The sequence below is a fragment of the Peromyscus leucopus genome, chromosome 6, assembly GCF_004664715.2.
Source record: "Peromyscus leucopus breed LL Stock chromosome 6, UCI_PerLeu_2.1, whole genome shotgun sequence".
NCBI lineage: Eukaryota > Metazoa > Chordata > Mammalia > Rodentia > Cricetidae > Peromyscus > Peromyscus leucopus.
Window position 1 is genome coordinate 66403106 of NC_051068.1, and position 22633 is coordinate 66425738.

General features: G+C 54.8%; 1 long non-coding RNA gene across 3 annotated transcripts; it reads right to left on the bottom strand.

Moving 5' to 3' along the window:
- Nucleotides 1-10264: 10264 nt before the first annotated feature.
- LOC119088186 lies at nucleotides 10265-12511 on the bottom strand. 3 transcript variants are annotated; one of them, XR_005091783.1, is made up of 2 exons: nucleotides 12331-12511; nucleotides 10265-11357 (listed from the first exon to the last, which is right to left on the bottom strand). It is a non-coding gene; the product is annotated as an uncharacterized LOC119088186 (long non-coding RNA). The 3 variants fall into 3 exon arrangements; XR_005091784.1 differs by having other exon boundaries at nucleotides 10265-11554; XR_005091782.1 differs by having other exon boundaries at nucleotides 12282-12511.
- Nucleotides 12512-22633: the final 10122 nt, after the last annotated feature.

Below are 22633 nucleotides of genomic sequence, written 5' to 3' on the forward strand. Positions count from 1 at the left end.
AACATGACCCCGACTCTGCCCCTTGCCTACCACTGAGGAGGGTGTTTTGCTACAGTCCTGGCACTCCACCAACACATTTGCACCCCCCTCTTGAATTTGACTCTAGTGAGATGTCTTCTGCAGGGGCTACAAGTAGAAGTCCCATCCATCGTTTCCAGACAACCGTGGGCATTCTGCTTTGTTTACAATTGTTATTTTTGCAGCCCTTTGTGAGTAACCCTCACATGATCATAGCACTAACGAAGTCGTGGCTCAGAGAGGGTCAATGATTCACCCATGTCACACAGCTAAAAATGATGCAGCAGGGATTGGATTCCAGAGGGCGCTGACCCAGCCTTCTCACCTAGCCATTTCTAAATCTGAGATCCCTATGTGCCCAGACTGGATCTGTGTGTGTGTGTGTGTGTGTGTGTGTGTGTGTGTGTGTGTGTGTGTGCATTCTTCCTTCCTTCCTTTCTTTTTTGTTTGTTTGTTTGTTTGTTTTGGTTTTTCGAAACAGGGTTTCTCTGTGTAGCTTTGCACCTTTCCTGGAACTCACTCTGTAGACCAGGCTGGCCTCGAACTCACAGAGATCTGCCTGGCTCTGCCTTCTGAGTGCTGGGATTAAAGGCATGCACCACCACTGCCCAGCTTTTGTTTTGTTTTTTTGAGACAGGGTTTCTCTGTGTAGACCTGGCTGTCCTGGAACTCTCTCTGTAGACTAGACCAGGCTGGCCTTGAACTCACAGAGATCCACCTGTCTCTGCCTTCCGAGTACTGGGATTAAAGATGTGTGCCACCACTGCCTGGCTTCATTTCTTCTTTTAAGATTTATTATTTAGAGCCCAAAGAGATGACTCAGCAGTTAAGAGCTCTTGCTGCTCCTGCAGAGGACTTGGGTTTGGTTCTCACCACCTACATGGTGACTAACAACTGCCTGTAACTCCAGGGGTGGGAGATCAGATGCCTCTCCTAACCTCTGTGGACTCCTGCATGCATGGCATTCATGAAGGCATACATATATAGATATAAAATATTACTTTTAAATTAAATATGTTTATTATTTGTGTGTGTGCATGTGTATGTGTCCTCAGAGATGGAAGAAGGCATGGGATCCCTTGGAGCTGGAGTCCTAGGTGATTTTGAGTCACCTGATGTCTTACTTTTCTTTTTTTTTTTAAGATTTATTTATTATGTATACAGCCTGCATAGATGCATACACATCAGAAGAGGGAGCCAGGTCTCATTACAGATGGTTGTGAGCCACCTCATGGCTGCTGGGAATTGAACTCAGGACCTCTGAAAGAGCAGCCAGCGCTCTTAACCTCTGAGCCATCTCTCCAGCCCCAATGTCTTATTTTTCTATTGCTGTGAAGATACCACGACCAAGGAAACTTACAGGAGAAAGAGTTTATTGGGCTTACAGTTTCAGAGGGTGAGTTCATGACCATCATGGCAGCATGCAGGCAGGCGTGGTGCTGTGGCAGTAGCTGAGAGCTTACATCTTGATCCAGGCAGAGAGCGCTAACTGGGAATGATGTAGGCTTCCGAACCTCAAAGTCCACCCCCAGTGACACACCTCCTCCAACAAGACCACACCTCCACCTCCTAATCCTTCCCAAACAGTTCCACCAACGGGGGGACAAGCAGTCAAATATATGAACCTATAGGGACCATTCTCATTCAAACCACCACATATGACCTGGCTACTGGGAACTGAACTACTCCAGTCCTCTGGAAGAGCAGCAAGCTTTCTGCCTCTATCATCACCATCATCATCATCATCATCATCATCATCATCATCATCATTATTTTGGTGACACCTTCACCATGGTGCTTGTAAGGTCTTGTTCTAAATGTGCTTCAGTGTTTGTGGGGTGTTTGTGTACTGTGTGAGGATGTATTGCTGGTGCAAGAAAAAGCAGAATGGCCAATACCTAGACAGGAGGTGTAGGTGAGAATTTTGGAGACAGAGAGGACTCTGGGAAGAAAAAGATGGAGAAGTAGAGCAAACAGGATATGCAAGAGGAGAGGTAACAGCCACGAGCCATATGGCAGAGTGTAGATGAATAGAAATGGGTTAGTTTAAGTTGTAAGAACTAGTTAGAAACAAGCCTAAGCTATAGGCTGAGCTTTCGTAATTCATAAGAAGTCTCCATGTCATTATTTGGGAGCTGGTGAAAGGCTCGTCACACTTCAGTACTTCTCCACCAGCAGCTTGCCACTGTGGTCGTGGGGTGCTGGCTGTCTTCCTCGGCAATGGTACGACCCAAGCTGGTTTTCCCCTGACCCCTACCCTTTACTCTTGTCTGGGCCCACACAGTTCTGAACTGCAATCCCACAGCTACTTTCTGAGTCTGGTTTTGTTTTTTGAGACAGGGCCTCACTAGCTTTGGCCTCTCAACCGTCCTCCTGCTCCAGCCCTGGGAAAGCTGGGATTCTAGGCACGAGGGGCCGTCTGGCCCCACAGCCCCTTGCTGCTGGGTGGACGTGAATTTACTCACTGGCCTCTGTGACCTTCCAGTTTCCTTGTCCGAGAAGCCTCCAAGCCTTGGTGAACAATGAGGTGCTATAAAGCAGGGTGGCTGGTACAGAGCAGGAATGGAAAGGAAAAAACACTTAGACCCATTTTGTCCCCAACTCTTTCTCTACATAAGAGGCTCTGTCACTGCCTCGTGTCCCCTCAGCAATTAGCCCTGGCTTAGGTCTGGAACGTGTGAGACCATGACCTCAGCTTCTATCTCCTCTTAGAGGACGGGGCCACGGGAGGTGGGGGCCATACCAGGATGAATGGCAGAAGACTGGTAGCTAGCAGGTGCCCCATGGGGGAACTCATTGTCACAATAAACCTGCTGAGTGCCAGCCCGCTGGGTATGTGTACCCACTACCCCTCAGGGTTCTCCCATACTTTGACCAGTGGATTCTAGCTGCTTAGTAAAGGCCTGTTGAAGAAAGACATTCTCATCAGGAGAGAAACTGAGTCAGTAAAAGACAGCAAGAGAATGGCACTGGCCCTGTTTCAGCATGGAGAGGCTTTGTGGCATAAATCCTGCTAAAGACACAGCCTTCACTTGAGTGAAGGCCGGGCAAGGAAGAGCACCCTGTCTTCGGTTGATTCCATGGGCTCTCCAGCTGATGGGCCCCGCCCATCTGTGCCACAGTGCGGCCAGCCTGAAAATAGGAGGTGGCACAGTGGCACAGCCTTGGATCCCAGGCCCGGTGACAGGGTAAGACCCCGTCCCTTAGAACAGCAACAAAGCTGGCCACAGTCACGTGCATCTGTAATCCCAGTACTCGAAAGCCTGAGGCAGAAGCATAACTAGGAGTTCAAGGCAAGTCTGAGCTACAGAGTGAGATCCTATCTCAAAATAAGACCCCACCCCACCCCACCCCTACAACAGAGACTCACAACTGAGAGGAGGGCTGGGCATAGTGCTGGAATTCCAGCACTCTCGGAAAGTAGGAGAATCAGAAGTTCAAGGTCATCCTTAGCTACTTATTGAGTTTGGGTACCAGTCTTCATCAAAGAGACCCTAAGTAAGTAAGCTAGTAAAATAATAAGTAAACCAGAAAAGGTAGTGGTGTGGTAGGGAAGCCAGATTTGAGACGCAGTGTAGGCTGTACTCCTCAGGGAACACATCCAGCTGCTTCTAGCCCCCACCCACTTCTACCCCCTTTTCTGCAGGAGTCACCCTTTGGCCTTTAAACAGAACCCCTCCCCGCCTTTTCAACAAGCAAGCACTCCATCCTGGGCTACACCGAAGCCCAGGTCTGTGCTTAACCTTATAGTTCCTGTCCTAGCCTTCCTCACACAGCCCTAGGCTCTCAGTCCTGTGAGTGTCCAAGGCACCACCCACCGTCACCAAGCTAGAGAGGGCTCGCACACTTCTTTCTCAATGCTTGATGAGCTGTGGTCATCCTTGCTCTGTAGCTATGGGGAGGCAGGAGAGAGCTATAAACTTGGCTCACCCAGCGCTTTGCAGTCTCCTTGCTCACCAGCAGTGCCAGGACCCCTCCTATATGCCTTCTGTTGCTTGGTAACCATGCATCCTCCCCATCCTACAGCAGTGCCCTGGGAACTCTGGTGGTGATGCAGGAGAGAGCCTTGCTGGACCCCCGCAGGACCTGATGAGCTACTAGTAGTTGGTATGTGGAAACATGATCCAAAAAGGCCTCGGTGTGAACGGGGCTGCTTCACATCCAGGCCCCATACCACCTCTGGCGCTTAGCCTGTGTGGGCATGTCACCTCTGGTACTTTCTTTAAAAAAAAAAAAAAATTTATTTATTTATTATGTATACAGCATATGTGACTGCAAGCCAGAAGAGGGCACCAGATCTCATTCCAGATGGTTGTGAGCCACCATGTGGTTGCTGGGAACTGAAGTCATGACCTCTGGAAGAGCAGTCAGTGCTCTTGACCTCTGAGCCATCTCTCCAGCCCATACCTCTGGTACTTTCACATCTTGGCCTGCATTTCTGGGTCTGTACCTGGGGACTCTTCTTCACTAGCTCAGGCTGCACTTCCGTCATTTTGGCTGGCTCTTGTCAACACACACACATTTCCAAGGCCTCACCTGTCAAGCATGTAGTAGCCAGCCCTCACGCCACTTCCCACCAAGGACCAGCCACGGTAGCCAGCCCGTGATGTCTCCACATGAGGACTACAGCTCCTGGGCCATCTTCCCACATCACCCATGGTGGGAGAATCCCAGGAGGAAGACTCAGGAGCATTGTTTGCTCAGCCGGCAGGGGCTCCCAGAGAAACCACACTGGCCTTAGGGCCAAGCAGACTAGGGCTGGGCCCTGACTAGAAAGACTTGCACCCTCACTCATTCCTTTATGTGGGCAGTCCTGGGAGGCTCAGTGTCTGTGCTGGCCAAGATCTCTCCACCCAGACCTTCCACCAACCAATAGCAAGTCCCCTCCACAGGCATGGTGCTTGTCTAGATTCACCTGGCTGTCCTCTGCCATCCAGCCTTCCTGGGTCACTGATACTGGATTTGACAATATTTTTTGTGAGTTAAGGAGCTGGACAGAGCCGGGTGGTGGTGGCACACGTGACTAGTCCCAGCACTCAGGAGACAAGAGGCAGGAGGATCTGGAGTTCGAGGCCACCTTGGTCTACAGAGCAAGTTCCAAGACAGCCAGGGCCACACAGAGAAACCTTGTCTTGAAAAACCACCACTTACCTTCCCTCCTGCAAAAAAAAAAAAAAAAAAAAAAAAAAAAAAAAAAAAAAAAAGCTGGACTAAGAGGTTAGTCCAGAGCCAGCTAAGACACTGGCGGGCTGAAGGGACGTTCAGTGGGGTGGGGCAGTTCGCTCCCAGCAGGCTGGAGGGGTGAACTGTAGTGGGTAGCCTGCAGGCTGCCTTCTTCTAGCTGAGGAGGCCAGCAGATAGTAGACAGCAGGTACTTTTAGTCCCGGGCCAAGGGATCTCACCAAAACCCACTGCCTGATGCTGTTGCAACCTGGCGAGTTTCCCAGCTCTCCTGGGTCCCCAAGTAGAAGGGCTTAATTTATCTCACTCCCCAACTTAGGTTTGAATAATTAAACAGAGTGGACAGAAATAGCAGCTGGACAGCGGAGACGGGTTATTTTGGGGTTTTCTGGATCACACTGCTCCTGGTGCCACCCAACCTCTACAGAGGGCGGAGCCAGCGCCGAGGCTGCTGGGAGATTCCTGTGGGGAAACCCACCTCACTCTTGGGGCTCCATGGGTCCTTAGGGCTGCTCTGAGCCAGAGGAGAGTCTCAGCTCTCCTTGGGCCTCTTTTTCAAAGATGGGTTGGTACCACTGCCTCCCGGTCTCAGTTATTCCCAGGCAGGAAGTGCCCTCTGGTGTCTGTCAGGCCTTCAGTCTTGGAGAGGGTGACAGAAACTGACAAGGAGCTCAGTGAGACAGGCTGGACAAGGACTAGGAGGTGGTCTCTAACCACAAGAACCTGGAACCAGGTGACAGGAGGCTCTGCTCCCTCACCACAGGGAGCGAAGGGGGAGAGCAGAGGCGGAGATGGGGGGAAAGAATGGCAGCTGGGGGTAGGGGTGGGGGAGAGCAGGGGTGAGGCTTCAGAGGAGAACACCCAAGCTGAGTGAGTATCCGGCCAAGACGTTTCTGCCTGAGACATTGCATTGTATATCTGTAATTACCCTCTGTGCTGAAGTCAGATGGCAGATTCGGGCCATCCTGGGCTACAGAGTGAGAATGAAGGCTGTGAGTCTCCTGGCAGGAAGCAGGTACAGCCTCCCATGTTTCCCATGGCTAGCTGAGGCACCTTTTAGCTACAGAGCTGAACTTCAGCTCTTGAGAGTTAAAACCTGCCAGGATCATACTACTCTCTCCCTCGGGATAATTTCAGGGTGGGAATGTAGTTCAGACCTGGGAGACTCTGAAGTCATTAACTTTTTCTTTTTATTCATTTAACAAGGTGTGTATTGTTTCGTTTTAGACGGTGTCTCCAGTAGCATAGGCTGGCTTGGAGCGCACTCTTTATGCAGTCCAAGGATGACTGTCCTCGTCACTGTGATGTGGTGTCACTTTGGTGCTGTGACAAAACACCATGACCAAGGCAACTTCTAGAAGAAAGCATTTATTTATTTATTTATTTATTTATTTTTTTTTTGGTTTTTTCGAGACAGGGTTTCTTTGTGTAGCTTTGCGCCTTTCCTGAACTCCTCGTAGACCAGCTGCCTCGACTCACAGAGATCCGCCTGCCTCTGCCTCCCGAGTGCTGGGATTAAAGGCGTGCGCCACCACGCCCGGCTAGAAGAAAGCATTTAATCGGGGCTTGCGTACAGTTTCAGATGGTGAGTCCACTGTTTCATGGCAGGGAGCGTGGCAGCAGGCGGGCACGGTGCAGGAGCAGTAGATCAGAGCTTACCTCCAGATCCACAGGATGGAGGCAGAAAGAGAGAGAGAGAGAGACTGGGTCTGGGCCTGGGGTGGACTTTTGAAAGCTCAGTACCACGCCTCCTCCCACAAGGCAACATCTACTTCAACAAGGCCACACCTCCTAATTCTTCCCACATAGTTCCATTAACTGGGGACCAGTCATTCAAACATGAGCCTAAAGGGCCATTCTTATTTAAACCCCACAATGACTGAATGCTTGATCCTTCCGGTGCTAGTATTTATTACAGGTGAGCACTACCACACTTGGTTTATGAGACATTGAACCCGGGCTTTGGGCGGGCATCTAGCCCAACACTCTGAAACTAAGCTAACAAGAAATCTTTAGGTAGGTATGGTGGTGCACTCCTTTAATCCCAGCACTTAGGAGGCAGAGGCAGGCGGATCTCTGTGAGTTCAATGCCAGCCTGGTCTACAGAGTGAGACCTTGCCTCAAAAAAACAGAAAGAAAAATAAAGTTTATTTTTAGTGACTTTTTGTGTGTGCTGGGGAGGAAAGACAAGGGCCTCTCATCACAATATCACTAAGCTACATCCTCAGCCTTCATGCAACAAACTTTTAATCAAAATGTATCATGCTGTTTTATTTTTATAATTTTATTATTTTGCCTAAGGCATGCCTGTGTACTACTGCCTGCATGCCCGGTGCCAAAGGAGGACAGAAGAAGACGTCAGATCTACTGGAACTGGAATTACAGACAGTTGTGAGCCTCCAGGGAGGACCCTAGACCCTTTGGTCCTCTGGAAGAGCTGAGCCATCTATCCAGCCCTTCCTCATTTGGAGACAACTTCTCACTATGTAGCCCAGGCTGGCCTTGAACTCACAAAGATATATCTGCCTCTGCCTCCCAAGTACTCGGGTTAAAGGCATATACCACCATACCTAGCCTGATGTTTTTTAGAATGAATTTTAGTTATATGTCTGTGTGTGGGTAACATGTGAGTCACCTGATGTGGGTGCTGGGAAATGAACGCAGGTCCTCTGCAAGAACAGTAAATGTTTTCTTCCTTCCTTCCTTCCCTTCCTTCCTTTCCTCTCCTTCCCTTCCTTCCTTTCCTCTCCTTCCTTCCTTTCCTCTCTTTCCTTCCTTCCTTCCTTCCTTCCCTTCCTCTCCTTCCCTTCCTTCCTTTCCTCTCCTTCCCTTCCTTCCTTTCCTCTCCTTCCTTCCTTTCCTCTCTTTCCTTCCTTCCTTCCTTCCCTTCCTCTCCTTCCCTTCCTTCCTGCTTTCCTTCCCTTCCTTCCTTTCCTCTCTTTCCTTCCTTCCTTCCTTCCTTCCTTCCTTCCTTCCTTCCTTCCTCCCTTTCTTTTTTTTAGACAGGTTTTCTCTGTGTAACTGCCCTGGCTGTCCTGGATCTCACTCTGTAGACATGGCTGGCCTCGGACTCACATAGATCCGCCTGTCTCTGCCTCCCGAGTGCACCACCACCGCCCAGCACAAGTGTTTTTTAACACCTCTCCAGCACCATGATTTACTTTTATTTTGATATATGTGTGTGGGGGCGCATATGGGTACCTGAAGAGCTGGCATTCGGTCCCCTGGCGCTGGAGGTACAGGCTGTTGTCACATGGGTGTAGAAGCTGGACTTGAGTCTTCTTCAGAAGCACTGAGCCATCTACTTCAACTACTGAGCATTCCTCCAGCCCCAGCAAACAGTATTTATTACAGGTGTGTGTGTGTGTGTGTGTGTGTGAGAGAGAGAGAGAGAGAGAGAGAGAGAGAGGAGAGAGAGAGAGAGAGAGAGAGAGAGTGTGCGCGCGCTCTTGTGAAGGTCAGAGGACCACTTTCAGGGATCAGTTCTTTCCTTCCACCATGTGGGGCCTGGGGATGGAACTCAGATTACAGGGTTGACAGCAAGCCCCTACCCACTGAGCCACCTTGCTTACTCTCAACAAACATTCCTTAAAGCACCAGCCATAGGCTTTGTCTTGCATTTGATGCTGGAAATAAATTTCATTGCCTTATTCTCGAGAAGCTCGCAGTTTAGGAGGGGAGAGAGAAGGTCATTGCAGAAGCCAGGCTTTCAGTCTGGGTACTGCTGCCCAATGAGACTCTGTGCTAAAAAAGATTGACAACCCCACGCATGCGCTCCTCCTGGGTGTCTGCCCCAAGCCAAGTGCCATCCAAGTCCTTCACAGAGCGCTTGAGAAGCTTGGTGACCTGCCCTGATTGTCATACCGGCGCTGTAGCCTATGTGCGCACACACTCACAAAATTTTTTTATTTTTATTAATTAATTAATTATTTATTTTGAGACAGAGTTTCTCTGTGAAATAGCCCTGGCTTTCCTGGAACTCTCTCCGTAGACCAGTCTGGCCTCGAATTTACAGAGATCCGCCTGCCTCTGCCTCCCGAGTGCTGGGATTAAAGGCGTGCGCCACCACTGCCCGGCTAATGAACGATTTTTAAAGGGTTGTTTGAGACGGCTTTCTGGGTAAAAGGTGCTTACCATCAAGGCTGACAAATCTGAACCCCCACAGGTCCATAGGTCGTGTCCTCTTACCTCTGCATGCACGCATGCTGTGTGTGTACGCTCACGAACAGAGAAACTGACGTAGAGGTAATGAACAACAAAAAAGGAGCTTAGCTGGGCATGGTGGCACACACTCTAAACCCCACACTCTGGAGGCAGGGGCAGCGGGATTTCAGTAAGTCCCAGGCCAGTCAGGGCTCCACAGTGAGATGTTGCCGAACCTACAAGCCAAAAGCGTCCGCTGAAATTGCCCTATTGAATGCTCACACTACATCTGTCCTGGAACTCACTCTGCAGACCAAGTTGGAACTCAGAGAGATCCGCCCGCCCTGGCAGTGCTTCCGCACAGCTAAAACTCATAGTTCTTGGGTTTGTTTGTTTAGTTTTTCAAGACAGCGTTTCTCTCTGTAGCCTCGGCTGTCTTGGAACTTGCTCTATAGACCAGGCTGGCCTTGAACACTTAGATCTGCCTGGCAACTCATGATTCTTAAAGGCAAGGCTCCTTTGCCTTTAGACTCAGCCTGCGTCTCCAGTTCCTGGGTTTCTTTCCCAGGTAAACAAACCCAAACGTCTCAGGGATCCAAAGGAAAAGCTTGGTTTAGCATTGCCCTCTTGAGCTGGGGCACGGAGCTCAGTGGTAGAATGTGGGCTGGCTGTGTGTCAGGTCCCTAGGTTCAACCCTAAAGGGGAGGACGAAGGAGGAGAGGGTTAAAAGGGGGGCATCGGGCTCCGCTGTGAAGAGCGCTGACCGCCCCAAATCGCCCAACCTAATGATTTCAGACCCGGGAACCCAAAGGTGAGAGGAGAGAACCAAGTACGGCAGATGATCCTCTGATCTCCACACTCGTTCACACCACACACACAATAGAGTAAAATAAAAAAGAACAAAAGAATATACTCCCCTATGCTGAGAAGTCTTTTTAAAAAGTTTATTAGTACAGTACGTGTGCGGGTGTGTGTGTGTGGGGGAGAAAATGATGTACATGAAGGTCAGAGGCTAACTGGGGAAATGAAGAATCGCGGGCTTGCACAGAAGCACCTTTATCCGCTGAGCCCCTTCGCCGGCCTCATGCAGTCCTTCTCAAAGTCTCCCCTGCATTTCTTCCTGCTCCAACAGTTTCCAGCATTCCACTTCGCTTTTCCTTTCTCCGGTAACCCAACAGGCCCGGAGCGACTGGCCCTTTAAGATTGCCTTCTTCCCCCCACGTGCTGTCTGGTTGGGCTGGCGATGCTGACGCACGATTGACGTCAATAGCAGCTGGTGGAGTTTGGGCACGAGGAGAGAAGTTGGGATGGGGGTTGGGGGGGGGAGCGGAGCAAGAAGGCGATCATTTGCATTTAAAGGGGCCTCTTCCGACTTAATCCGCGCTTTTACAGAAACGTGTACTGGGCAAACTTTCTGTCCTAGGCTGGAGATGGGGGCAAGAAAATGGCGTGGTACAACTAAGGTCCGTGACGGCGGGTTTGAGATGTCCTTCCGCGGAAAATGGGAAATAGTCCGTCGGTGCCCAAGCCGAGAGCACGTGACCCGGAGGGGGTGGAGGCAGGAGCTGGGGGGGAGACTACTGTCGGGCTGTGTTCGTCTGCCCCCACCCCCACATCCTGCCCACCCAACTGCAGCTGCCACCACATCCTGCCCAGCCGGGGGCAGGGAGCTCCTGTAGGGGTACACGGACCGGGACCCGCTCTGGCACCTCTCCCTCTCCGCTCCAGGGGCCTCCGCTCTTGTCCTCACGTCTGGTCCCAGACACCCCGACTCTCGGCACTACTGTAGGGCACTACTGTGTCACACGGAACTTGACTCCGGCGGACTCGGCTACCTATCCCTCACCTCAGCTCTGCCCTGAAGTGGAGTCGTAGGCGCCCACGATTATCGATGCAGAAACGAGGTGTTGAGTCGAGTTTGCACAACCCTAACTCACACAGCTACGCACACACATTTGCTGAGCGCGTTCCACGCCAGCTCTGCAAAGCTCTGCATCCCCGCAGGAACTCAGGAGCTGGGGAGGAAAAGTACCTTAGGAACCAAACCCAGCCAGCTAGTGCGTCCTGAGGAGACGGGGACGGGGGGCAGCGTCCCACCTTCGCGCTGAGAGTACCCACGCCCACCTGCTGAGGGTCCGGTGCGCTAGCGTGGTGGTAGATGCCGGGAGAGATGGGGTGGGGTGGGGGTGTCTTTGCTGGGATCATCCAAAAACTGGAAGAAGAACGAGCTAGGTGGCTGGGGGTTGCTGAGTTGCGGGTGGAGGTGGGGACTGAGAACTGTCCAGATGGCGCAGGGGAAGGAAGGTGAGGAGGGCCAGCCAAGCAGCTCACCAGACTAGAAGGGACCGCAGGAGCACTTCTCCTAGGCTGGGGAAGGACTGCCAGGTGGAGGAGGGTGCAGAGAGGGAGGGGGACCTGCGGGAAAGACCTATCCAAGCGCAGGTGAATTAGAGAAGCCTGAGAAGGGGCGGGTAAAGGAGGGATAAGTTTGGTTTGCCAGGGAGCCTTGTAAAGATGGCATTGCAGGTTGAGTTTAGACGGCATTCTTATCAGGACTTCGGTGGGCAGCTAAGTGTTCCAAGGGCCCACGGGGGATTTTACAGCAGCTTTGGGCTGGAAGGTGACTTTTCTTTAGAATAGATGGGTGGAAGCCGGGGAGATGCCGAGCAGGCCTGGCAACATGAGTTTGAGCCCCCCAACCTATGGAAAGGTGGAAGGAGAGATCGAGTCCACAGAATCGTCCCCTGACCTCTAAGCACACACCATGGCACACTAACAAACACAAAAAAAAAATAGTAAGAGATAGGTGCATAGCCAGAGATGGGAGAGGAAACGTGAGACACAGTCATTTGCCACCCAGAGGATTCTGGGATGGGAAGTCCTGGGGCCAGAAGAAAAGAATTCAGGAAGTCCACTTTTCATCCAGCCGCCAACATTACCTTGGCCCTTTTCGGTCCTCTGTGGAAATCAAGACCTCACGATTGTTACCTTTTCTCTTCTCTTCCAAGGCGTTTTCAGACTCTGGATTTTGCCCCGCTTGGAGTGTTACTGCCCCCTTACTCTGTGTGGGCTGTGAAGTCAGCATGGCAGCGTCCAGGGCCCCCACCTCCCCGCAGCTCGGCCCTCTTCTTTCCCTTCTAGCTAGTCCTTTAATACCTTCCCCCAGGTGACTCACCTTCCTTCCTCATTCCTTTGTTAAGGACTCAACATTCCAGGTCTAGAATGCCCAGCCAGCCAATCATAGCTCTGGAAGGCCCGCCTCAGACTGGAGATTGGCTGGGGTTGTGGTTGGCGGGAGGCTCACCAGGCAGTTCTAGGAGAGGTTGGGGAGGGGGATTCTGGGAAAGGATTTCTCCTGGGCTTGGTGGTGTTTTGAGAAACAATCTTCAAATGGAGTTGGGCCAGAGGGTTCTCTAGCTTGGATAGCCTCCAAGGTTGAGGCAGGTTGAAAACTCCTGAGGGCTTAGCTGTCCCGGGCCCATCCTGGTTTGTTTTCCTATGAGCTGGGACCCAACGGTCTGAAGGCTGTGTTCCCAGGCCTGTTCCTAAGAAGTCTTTTACAGCAGCCCTGGATCTCTCCAGTCTCAACATTCTGCTTTTCCCGACGTCGGAAACAGCCGGAAAATAAACACCCTGATGACTAAACGCTTTCTCCAGCTCGAGCCTGGGGAAGCACTAAAAATAGAGGCCACAGTGAGGGGAGGTTCCCCACTGGGAGGGCACTTTCCCATCCTGCTCCCACCACTGCTTCAAGAGCCCGAACAAGGCTGCTGCGTTCTCCAAGTGCCTGGGGAAGAACAGATGCCCTCCCTGAAGTACTGGGGGCAAACCAGCCTGGGCCAGAGTACTGGCATCTCTGCGCTGGGCGCCCCACCCCCCATACTACTAGGGAAACTAAAGAGCAACATTTGGGGACCATGTGTGATACTGTATAAATCAGGCTTCGGGAAGGAGGGGCCAAGTAGAAGGGTTGGAAAGGGAGGCCAAGGGAATAGGAGCCTGCTAGCTTCCTGTTTAAGGAGGTACATGTACGTCTCCAAGCTCTTTGCAGAACCGTCCTATGGAACTTCCCCCATGAGCCAGCCTTGTCTGGACCCATCCTGGCCTCAAGGGCTCTCATTTCCAGCTGAGCAGCCCGAGGGTCATGACAGTGTAACATAAGGTACTGTCCTAGTCTACCGGGAACCAAACTCACACCAGATCCACAAGTTAGATACTGTCCTTATCACCTTCATTTTACCGGAGAGGATGGAGAGTTAAGAAATGTGCTCTGCTCCTCATAAACAGTAGACGGATTTGAACCAAGACAGTCTGGCCCCAAGATTGACGTTTCTAACCCACCACGTGTTGCCTCTCTACCAAAACCCAGAACAAGGACTTGGTCCAGTAAACCAGACCCCGGCTTGTGAAGAACCTCTGTTCTACAAGGCTTTGAAGTCCACGCCAGACTCATTTCCTCAAGCTCCAGGTAGAGCCAGCCGAGGACTTGGAAGTGACAGGATGCTGGACAGGAAGTCTGACGGGTCAGTGTTCAGAAGCAGTGGTGCGCACAATCTTGTTGTGAAGCACTTAAAAATTCGCCACGCCCAGAAGCCACCAGGGATTTTAAAAGGTTTTGTTGTTGTTTGTTTTTCAAAAGAAGAGTGACTATTTCTTCTTTAAGACGAGGTGGCTCCTGGATGTTTCCTGTAAGGCAAGGGAGGTGGTGGTTGGGGTCCCGCCCCTTTAAATTGCCCCTTGGTAGTTAAGTGCGCTGGGGCCGCAGGCACTGAAGATTAGGTCACCCGAGAATTATGCACTGTAGCTTTAAATGTCTGGGCGTCAACCGAGCCGGCCAGGGGAAAGGAGGGGACCTGTCACAGGTAGAGGGAGCAGCGGAGCTCCCCAGGTAACCCCGAGGAGAGACCGCGATCTGGCTTCGGAGCTTTGTCACACAGTAAGTGGAGGAGCTGGGGCCTCCCAAACACTCCAGTCTCCCCAGAACTTATCTACTTAGACCTCTGCCAACTCTGGGGTCGGGGTGCTGAGGTCCCCGCGGCCTCGCTCTGTCCCGCAGGCGGAGGGATCCGGGCTCCACGCGCCGCGGTCGCGCGCCCCGGCGGGGTGGGGCGCGGGCGAGGGCAGGGGGCGGGGCTGCGCCCGAGGCCGCCCTGCCAGGCCCCGCCCCTGCCCCGCAGGGCCCTCCCATTGGCCCCCCGCTTGTCCGTCACCCTCGTCTTTCCCCCCCCCTCCATCCCGCAAGCTAGGCTGCGCGGTGCCTACGTCGGCCTCGAGTCTAGGGCTGGAGGAGTTGCCTTTAGAGCCCGAAAGGAGGAAGGAAGCAAAATATCAACAACCGTCGAGGCGGCTTGGGCGCTCGGCCGCGTCCCCGCCGCCCGCCGCCGCCGCCCGCCGCCCCGCGCGCACCAGGGGGTCCGGGTCCTGCGGCGCCGCCCAGGCCGCGTGGACGCGGCGCCTTCGCTGTTCCCCCGCCGGAGCTCCGGCTTCGCGCAGCCGAGGAGACCGTGGGCCGGGCCGAGGCTCCGGGCGCCGTGACAACCCCGTTCCCCTGCGGGCTGGTGAGTCGCGACGCGCGCCGGCCCCTTTAAGAGCCCCTCCCCCACGCCGCGCGGCCGGGCGCAGGGTGGTCTGGAGTGCGAGGGGTGCCAGGGCGCCCAGGCACGAGCGTCCCGGGCGGGCGGCGGCGGCGGCGGTGGCGGTGGTGGCGGTGGTGGTGCCGCCGCCGCGGGGCGTCTGCTGTGACAGCCGCGCCTGGCACCCGAGCCCCCGCCGCCTCGCGCTCCGGCGGGCGCAACGCACGTGGCTCCGGCCGCGATCTCGTACCCGTGGGGCCCCCGGGTCGGGTGTGTCAGCGACGCTCGCTGGAGAGCCCCCTGGCCAGGAGTTTGCCGCTGTTCGCATCGGACAGGACCCCCCGGGGGGGGGTGGCTCCCGTGGCCGGTGCTGGCCGAGCTGGTGCGAGTAGGGTTCGAGTGGTGAGGCTGGCCCAAGGGACTGCGATGCTCCCGGCCTCCCATGGCAGAGAGGGGGCAGCGAGGCCTCCTAGAGATTCCACTGAGCCCTTGGGGTTTCCAGTGGCCCTGGGCTACCCAGCTTGTCCCGAGTGCCAGCTCTGCCTGAGACTGACCGGCGCTTTAGGGCCGGGCGAGGGGAGTACAGTGGGTGGACCCGGTACCCTGCCCTCCCCCGTGTGAGTTTCCCTCCGAGGCCTAGCTGCTTTGGCTGAGTGAGTGGCCGATCTCCCCGCTCCCCCTGGCCCTCAGTGGGTCTGAGCTGCCTGCCTGACTGTGGGAAGTTTGCCGTCTGGGACGGTGACCTTGGGCTGCTCTGGCCGGATCTCGGAGGGGAGCCTACTGAGTGCACTTGGCCTTGGGAGCTGTCCACCTTCTGTTCCCCTCCCAGAGCTAGCGGAGGTATCCGCGGAGGGGAGCACTGACGAGGTACCTGTCAGTGTTCCCAGACACCCAGCGTCTGGCCTCTGGCCACCGGCCACCAAGCCCCACTGCTCAGCCTGGCTGCCCCAGCTCCCATGGCCTTGCCTGTGAATGAATTTCCTTCCTGCGTCTTCCAGGATGGGGGTGGGGTGGGATGATTGTGGGAGTGGCTGAGAACCTTGTTATGTGGGGTGGTTGGGGAAATACAGGAGCTTCTGTAGAGCACTTTTTCCCATTTACCCCAGAAACGGACGCTGGGACCTTGGCATCTCAGTAGTCCTATTCTTTGTTGTGATTCCTGTGCCCTTCACACGTTTGCTGTGTGTGCTTGCTGCGTGTACTTTGTTGTAAGAAGAGTCACTTGGAAGGCAGGAGCCTTCATTCATTCCCATACCTACCAGAGTGGTCAAGCATTTCACCTGAGATCACACAGCAAATCTGTATCAGAGGTTAGTTTCCCCCTCTTTCCGCCACAGATTTCATGCAGGGAGAGACTCTTAAGAATGAAGACATACATGCCTTGCTCTTGCAGCCATTGGCCTACAGAAGCAGCAGGACCCAGTCAGAAAGTATGGGAAGCCTTGTGTGGGGGGATGGGCACAGGGCTTGTGCTGCTCTGCTAAGAAGGGAACAGAGTGTGGGGGACTTGGACAGGAGGCAGGTGCAGGTTGCCCATCCCCCTCTGTGTGGTGACACTGGGCTGGAGGACCCTGCTCCGGCCCTCTGGCTTCTAGTGCTAATAGGCTGGGCGATGTGACAGGCTGGCTGGCTGCCGTTATATAATCTCTCTCCAGCAGGTTTTTTTTTTTTTTCTCTCTTCTCCTGGTCTTCCTGGGTGGTATGATGGGGAAGGTAGAGGAAATCTCCCGACTTGGGAGCTGGGCCCAGGGCATGGGGCTAGACTCACTGAGCCCCCCACTCTGACCCTGCTCAGGAAGGAGGCCTCTGCCGCAGCATCCTTTGCTCTTGTGTCCTTGGCCTGGACCTCTGCCCATCTTCCCAGCTCTGTCTTCCTTGCCAACTGAGCCCCCCGGCCCGGCCCCGGTCCTTGTTGGACAATTTGCCACCCACACTGGGGTTGAGTGGGTAGGCTGGCTTTTCTCTGTTGTGTCCACTTCTCTGCCCCCGCCCCACCCCCGCCCAGACAGTGTACACGGCCTACAGAAGAGCTGCAGGCAAGGGGGACACTGTGTGTCCCATAGACAGTTCCCTGAGAGCCCGTTGGCAGGGGTCAGATGTAGGGCTGAGGCTCTGTGGTGGTGGGCTCTTCCCACCCCTGGGGACCACGCCTGGGATTTGTAGGTTCTCTGAAGCCAGTTGGCCTGAGAAAATGATCTCCTTTACAGGGAAGCGGGAAGGAGGGATGGTCGCATGCCGCACGGCCTCCGCACCAGCAATCACTGGTGGCTTTTATGAGGTCGTCATGGGGCCAGAGTCCAGCCAACCCTCTCTGTCCTTCCGTCCCAGTTTGGTGACTTACTCATGGGGGAGAGGTGGCATTAGCTGCTAGGAGCCGTGTTATAGAATCGGACATCTGGCCGTGTTGTGGCTGACATTGCCCTCTACACAGTTAAGGCTGGATAGAGCTTGGATATCAGAAAGAACTTCCCTGTGAAGCTAGGTTGGGGGAAAGATGGCTCTTAACTTGGCCAGGGAAAAGAGGGGACTCTCAGGCATTCTCCAGTGACTCTGCTAAAAAGGCTCTGACCTTTGGCCTAGTGGGGCTGGTGCAGTTTGGCTCCTAGAATATTTTCTCATCTCCCCCTGCCTAGGACAAAACATATTCTGAGGAGTTGTCCTGGAGCTGTGGGAAGCCTGGCCTCCGAGCCCTTTCCCCAGAAAGCAGGCCGGGGGTCCCCTGCAGGCCCCGCTGCACCTGGCAGCCTGCAGCAGGTCATGGGACACACGCGGGAAGGTGTACAGCGCACCCTTGGGGGTGTGACACCCACAGAGCAGCTGTTGTGCTGCGGGGGTGGGGGCAGCAGTGGTAAAGATGATTAAAGGATTGGAGGGTGGGGGGTGGGGGAGGGACTGGAGGCCAGGCAGGAAGGCGAACGCGCGCAGGACCCAGAGAGCCTGGGCTGGAGCAGGGCTTGAGGTCAGAGCACAGATGGGCAGGCAGGGCCTGTCTGTGGAGAGCATGCTTTGTGAGTCAGGGAGCCCTGGCTGACTTCCACCTTCCCTTGCTGCTCTGTTCCCTGGCTAGCCTCTGCCCTCCACCCTGGCCTGAGCCTTGGGTAAGTTGCCCCTCTCCTCCGCTCAGCCTCAGCCCTCCAGGTGTGCGGGAGCCTCCCTTTCGGTGGCAGAGGCACCCGTGTGTCTGATGGATGGTCCATGCTGGTCTTTGTCCCCATCTCCCATGAATGAGGCTACCGGGCTGCATCTGGGGGCAAATCCTTGGTCTAGGAGGTCCCCAAAGCTCTCCAGATCCACCTTGGCCCAGCTCACGTGCCACCCCTACTCCAGGTGTCCCTGGCAGAATTAGGCAGGACTGCTAGTGTGGCATGGATTGAGGGGGCCGACTGTGGCGGACAGCCCCTTCTGTGTAGGGTACTGGAGGGAGTGACCTGCCCCAAGCTCTGGCCTGTGGCAAACCACACCCAGGCGGGACCATATTTACTCATTTAAACTTACCCTCCCAGGAGGCCCTGAGCTCTAGGCCTGGTCACTGACCTTGGCGTGGTGCCCCTGGCTGTTCTGGGGCCACTCCCCTAGCATTGGGCAGACAACATGCCACAGGGAAGGCGTGTTCTGCCTGTCCCTAGCTCTCCCCTCCGGCATCACCCATGCACACCCAGTTTAGCAGGGTGCATGGTTCAGAGTCAAAAATGAAGACTTCCGAGATCCCCAGAACTGGATGAAGGGAGTACCATTTGTTGTGAAGGGTCCTAAGATAGGCAGGGATCTGTCTGCTACTGGTCTTTGGTATTGGGCAAACTGAGGCTGAAAGACTAAGGATTTATTCAGTGAAGTCCATTGTGAGGGTTGAGAGCTCTTGTCTAAGAAGGCACCTGTCTGCAGGAGTGAGGCCCTAGGCCACTCTTGACCACAGTTCTCAGGGGAGGGTTTGGTGGCAGTTTGGGGGTTCATTGCTCTGACTCCTGAGACAGTAATTCCTTCAGGACCCCCTTTCAACGGAAGAAGCCCCAAAGCAAGGATCTGGAGCAGGAGCCAGCAACACACAGAGGCCCCTGGAACTCTGCTTGGAGCAGACAGGAAAGAGATTGAAGGTGGCGTGGGGGGCAGGGCAGCCTTGTCTTCCTCCCCGACCCCTGCCTTTCCTGGAGGAAGTAGGTTCAGTGGGAAGTGTCACAGCTGCACCCTCCCTCAGGACCTTCAGCTAAGACCCAGGGTGTAGGGACAAGAACTTGAGAAGGCTTTGAAGGGGCCACCAGACCCTAGGGTGGCAGGAGAAACAGAGGCTCTCCTTCCCATGCCAAGCCAGCTGCCTCCTGGCCTCCAAACCTGCCCTGCAGACATCCCAGGTCCTTAGCTAGTGATGTCCTCCTCCCCCCAGCCTGAGTTTGAAGCCTTTGGGAGAATAGACAAGAGGGTCACTGGGGCGGGGGCGGGGCCGATGGCAAGGGGAATAGACTTCTTTTCTGGGTTCTTCCTGTTCCGGGAAGTGGGAAGCAGGGGCTGTGAGTGAGGGGCTGGAGGCTGACCTTGGGCCTGGCTGCTCTCCTCTGGCATGTGCCTTGGGTCAGGGTGGTTCTTCTTGCCCTGTCTCCCCTTGACATCTGGACCCCTCTCTTTTTGCCCCCACACCTGCCTGCCTCTTGGCAGACTTGCCTGTGTGGTCTCCAAGCAGACCCTTGGCCAGGCGTGGAGTGGAAAACAGGTGTCGTGGCCCAGCTGTTCCTGCTCTTCTCCCCCACCTGTCAGCCTGCAGTTGGGGGTGGGGAGCTGAGGAGAAAGGGAGCCTTCACCTGTTCCCAGGGACGGGCCTTGCTTGTAAAAGCCCCTGAGAGCGTCCCCACAGAGGAAGGGACCCTCTGGGTCGTGCATAGACAGACAGCAGTCATTGCTGACAAAGTCGGAGGATCTCTGCTGTGTTCTGATGAAGCAGTGGACCCTGTTTGATGAAGGCGTGCTTTGATGAGACCACATATAGTTTTCCCCAGGCTGCTCAGGACCCACCGCCTAGGCGCCCAGCCTGATGTCTTTTCTTAAAAGCAGTAAGCTAATCCCCATAAGAGCCACCCTGCCACCTTCTGCCTAGGGCTTAGAGACCCAGGCACCGCCCAAGGCCCCTTTAAATCCTTGGTGCTCCTTGAGGTCACAATGCCAGGAGGATTTGCCTTCCCTGATTGGATTGGCCTCCTTCTGGCCTGCCCCATCTGAGTGTGGGTGGCCCTTCCTTCACTCTGTGCACTGCCTCCCGTTCCCCCTATGCCAGAAGCCCAGCGTTTAGGGCTCAGCTCTTGGTCTGTTCCTGGATGCTTGAACAAAAAGTGGTGCCCTAGGAGAGAGCCTTTGTGAGACTCTCCAGCCTGCTCTGTGGCCCAGGCCATGCTCAGAATTCCCCGCCGTTTTCATTTCAGTGGGAAGTCTCTCCACCCCTCCAGCCAGCATCCACTTGTTGCAACAGTGGCATTATTTATGCTCATCCCAACGCCCGCCCGTCAAGATGATCTGTCTGTCCTCAAGGCCCAGCTGCAACTTTCACTTCTGTCTCCTGAGACCCCAGGGGGAAGTAGGGTAGGGAGGTGGAAGGTGACACACTCAACGGTCCCAACTGCCCCCACCTCTCCTCAACCAAGGTCCCTCATACAGTATTCTTGTCTGGATGACTGAAGTAGGCTTAGATGCCATGGCAGGATTGGCTGTGAGAGTAGTTAGACACCAGGAAGAACTTCCCAGAGTAGGCAGTCTCAGCTGGGCCTCAGTTCAGAGGGTATGGCTAATACGTAGGTGCTGTAACTGGACAGATGAAGGTTAGACTTCCAGGTTCTCAAGGGCCTGGTTGTCCGCCCACAGCTGTGGTAGGAGCACAGCACTTTCACGGCCCCCATGTGTCCCCGGCTGCCTGTCTTGGTTGGCTAGCTTTTGACGAGGTGAGCTAACCCCCAGAGTCTGCTCTGAGTAGGACCCAGTCTTCAAAGTCCTCTCCGTGATCTAACTCATGTCCACAGTGTTGGCCTCACTCTGAACAGTGGAGAGTGGACCCCAGAGGTAGGATAGGAACACCTCCTGCTGCTCTCCCGCCTTGAGCCCTGTTCCAGACGCTCCTAGCTGGGCTCTGCCCTCCTGTCCCTCTCCCTGGACAGGCGGGACAGGGTGCTGCAGGCTCTGTACTGTTTGTGCATTGAGGGGTGCGTTCCGACAGAGAAGATAGAGCCAGACCTGAAGTCCTGAGTGCCACTGGTGCTGGACGTGGGTGGCCTACGCTCTGGAGTGGGAAGTTGAATTTGGAGAAATAAGGGTGGAGACACTATGCAAATCGCCATGCAAATGAGCAGCAGTGAGTCATGGCTACTTGGCCTGTTAGGCAGAGCTAAAGCAAAGCACAAGCTTGGGTTTCAAAAATGGGCCAGACCAATGACAGTGACTTTGGGCCTAACCAAGACCAGGGGCCTTGGAGGCCCCAAATTCTGGGTCCCATAGGTGTACCACGAGTTGGACAGGATCCTGAGAGCTGCAACTGGTACCAGGGCCTCCTGTGCTCTACCTGGCCCTGGCCCCAACATGGTGGCCCAGAGCCAGCTCTCCTTCATCTGCTAAGGGGTGACAGTCCAGAAAGCACATCCTGGGCCTGAAGGGGACCTAGACTGGCACTTCTCTTTGGAACTGCATGGCTGACTCTCTTCCTGATGGGCACTTCCACGAAGCCCAGGAGCAGAGTAGTGGGGTGGAGGGGCCCTTGGGGAAACCTACCCTTCTACCCATCTGTAATGCTCCTGGGGAGAAGCTGGAGGGCCAGTGACTGACTTGGGCACACAGCAGGATCTTGGTACAGGCTAGAGAAGCCCAGCCAGACGCTGCTGCAGACTCTTCCTTCCCTGCCTAACCGTATTCACCCCTTTGCTGCCAGGATGGGTCTCCAGTGGCCTGTAATGGTTCCCAAGGCTCAGCCGGTGGCTGTAGGAACTTTCCTGTGGGTGGGAGGAGGCCTAGGAGCCTCAAGGCCTCAGCTGCTACAGGAAGGACGGGGAGTGGGACACAGTTGACAGTCCCTCATGGAGAAAACAGGATGACACTTTCCCAAGAGGTTTGCTAGACAGGAGAGGTGGGAAGCCAAGGGTGGGGTATGGGAGAATTGCCCAATGGACGCTAGGGAAAGGTTTCCAGCCCCACTGGGTGCTCCTCAAGTCAGCTTCTGTCTCTACAGGTCACGATGCCTGGGACCACCCCTCCCTAGCCCTGCTTTCCTGGACTGCCCCCTAGCCCGCCCTCAGGTCCCCTGTTGGTGAGTTATAATTAGCTCACTGCCCAGGCTAAAAATAGGCCCTGCCCAACCCCAAGCGCTGGCTGGGGGAGGGGATGGTGGGACATGGTGGGAACCGGGGTTTTAGGTAGTCAGCCTGACAGAACTTAGAAGGCTCGGGACCTGTGCTTTCATATGCTGTTGGGAACTCTGGAGAAGAGAGCTAGCTTGGGGCAGGGAGGAGAGGAGAGGGCCTGAAGGGTGCCCCCAGGGCAGGCTGCCGGGGCACCCCTCGGCTGCCCAGCCCAGCTGCTCTCCCATCCTCACTGGCCCCTTTCTGTCTCCTTCCTGTGTCTGTGCATCTGTCCCCACCTTGCCCACGCCTCCTCCCACTAGCAAGCAGGCTGCCCGACTGTGGGGGTGACAGGTGGATTGGATTGTCGCCCCCTCCCCCAGCGCCGGCTGCTTATTTCATGCCCTGCAGCCCTGC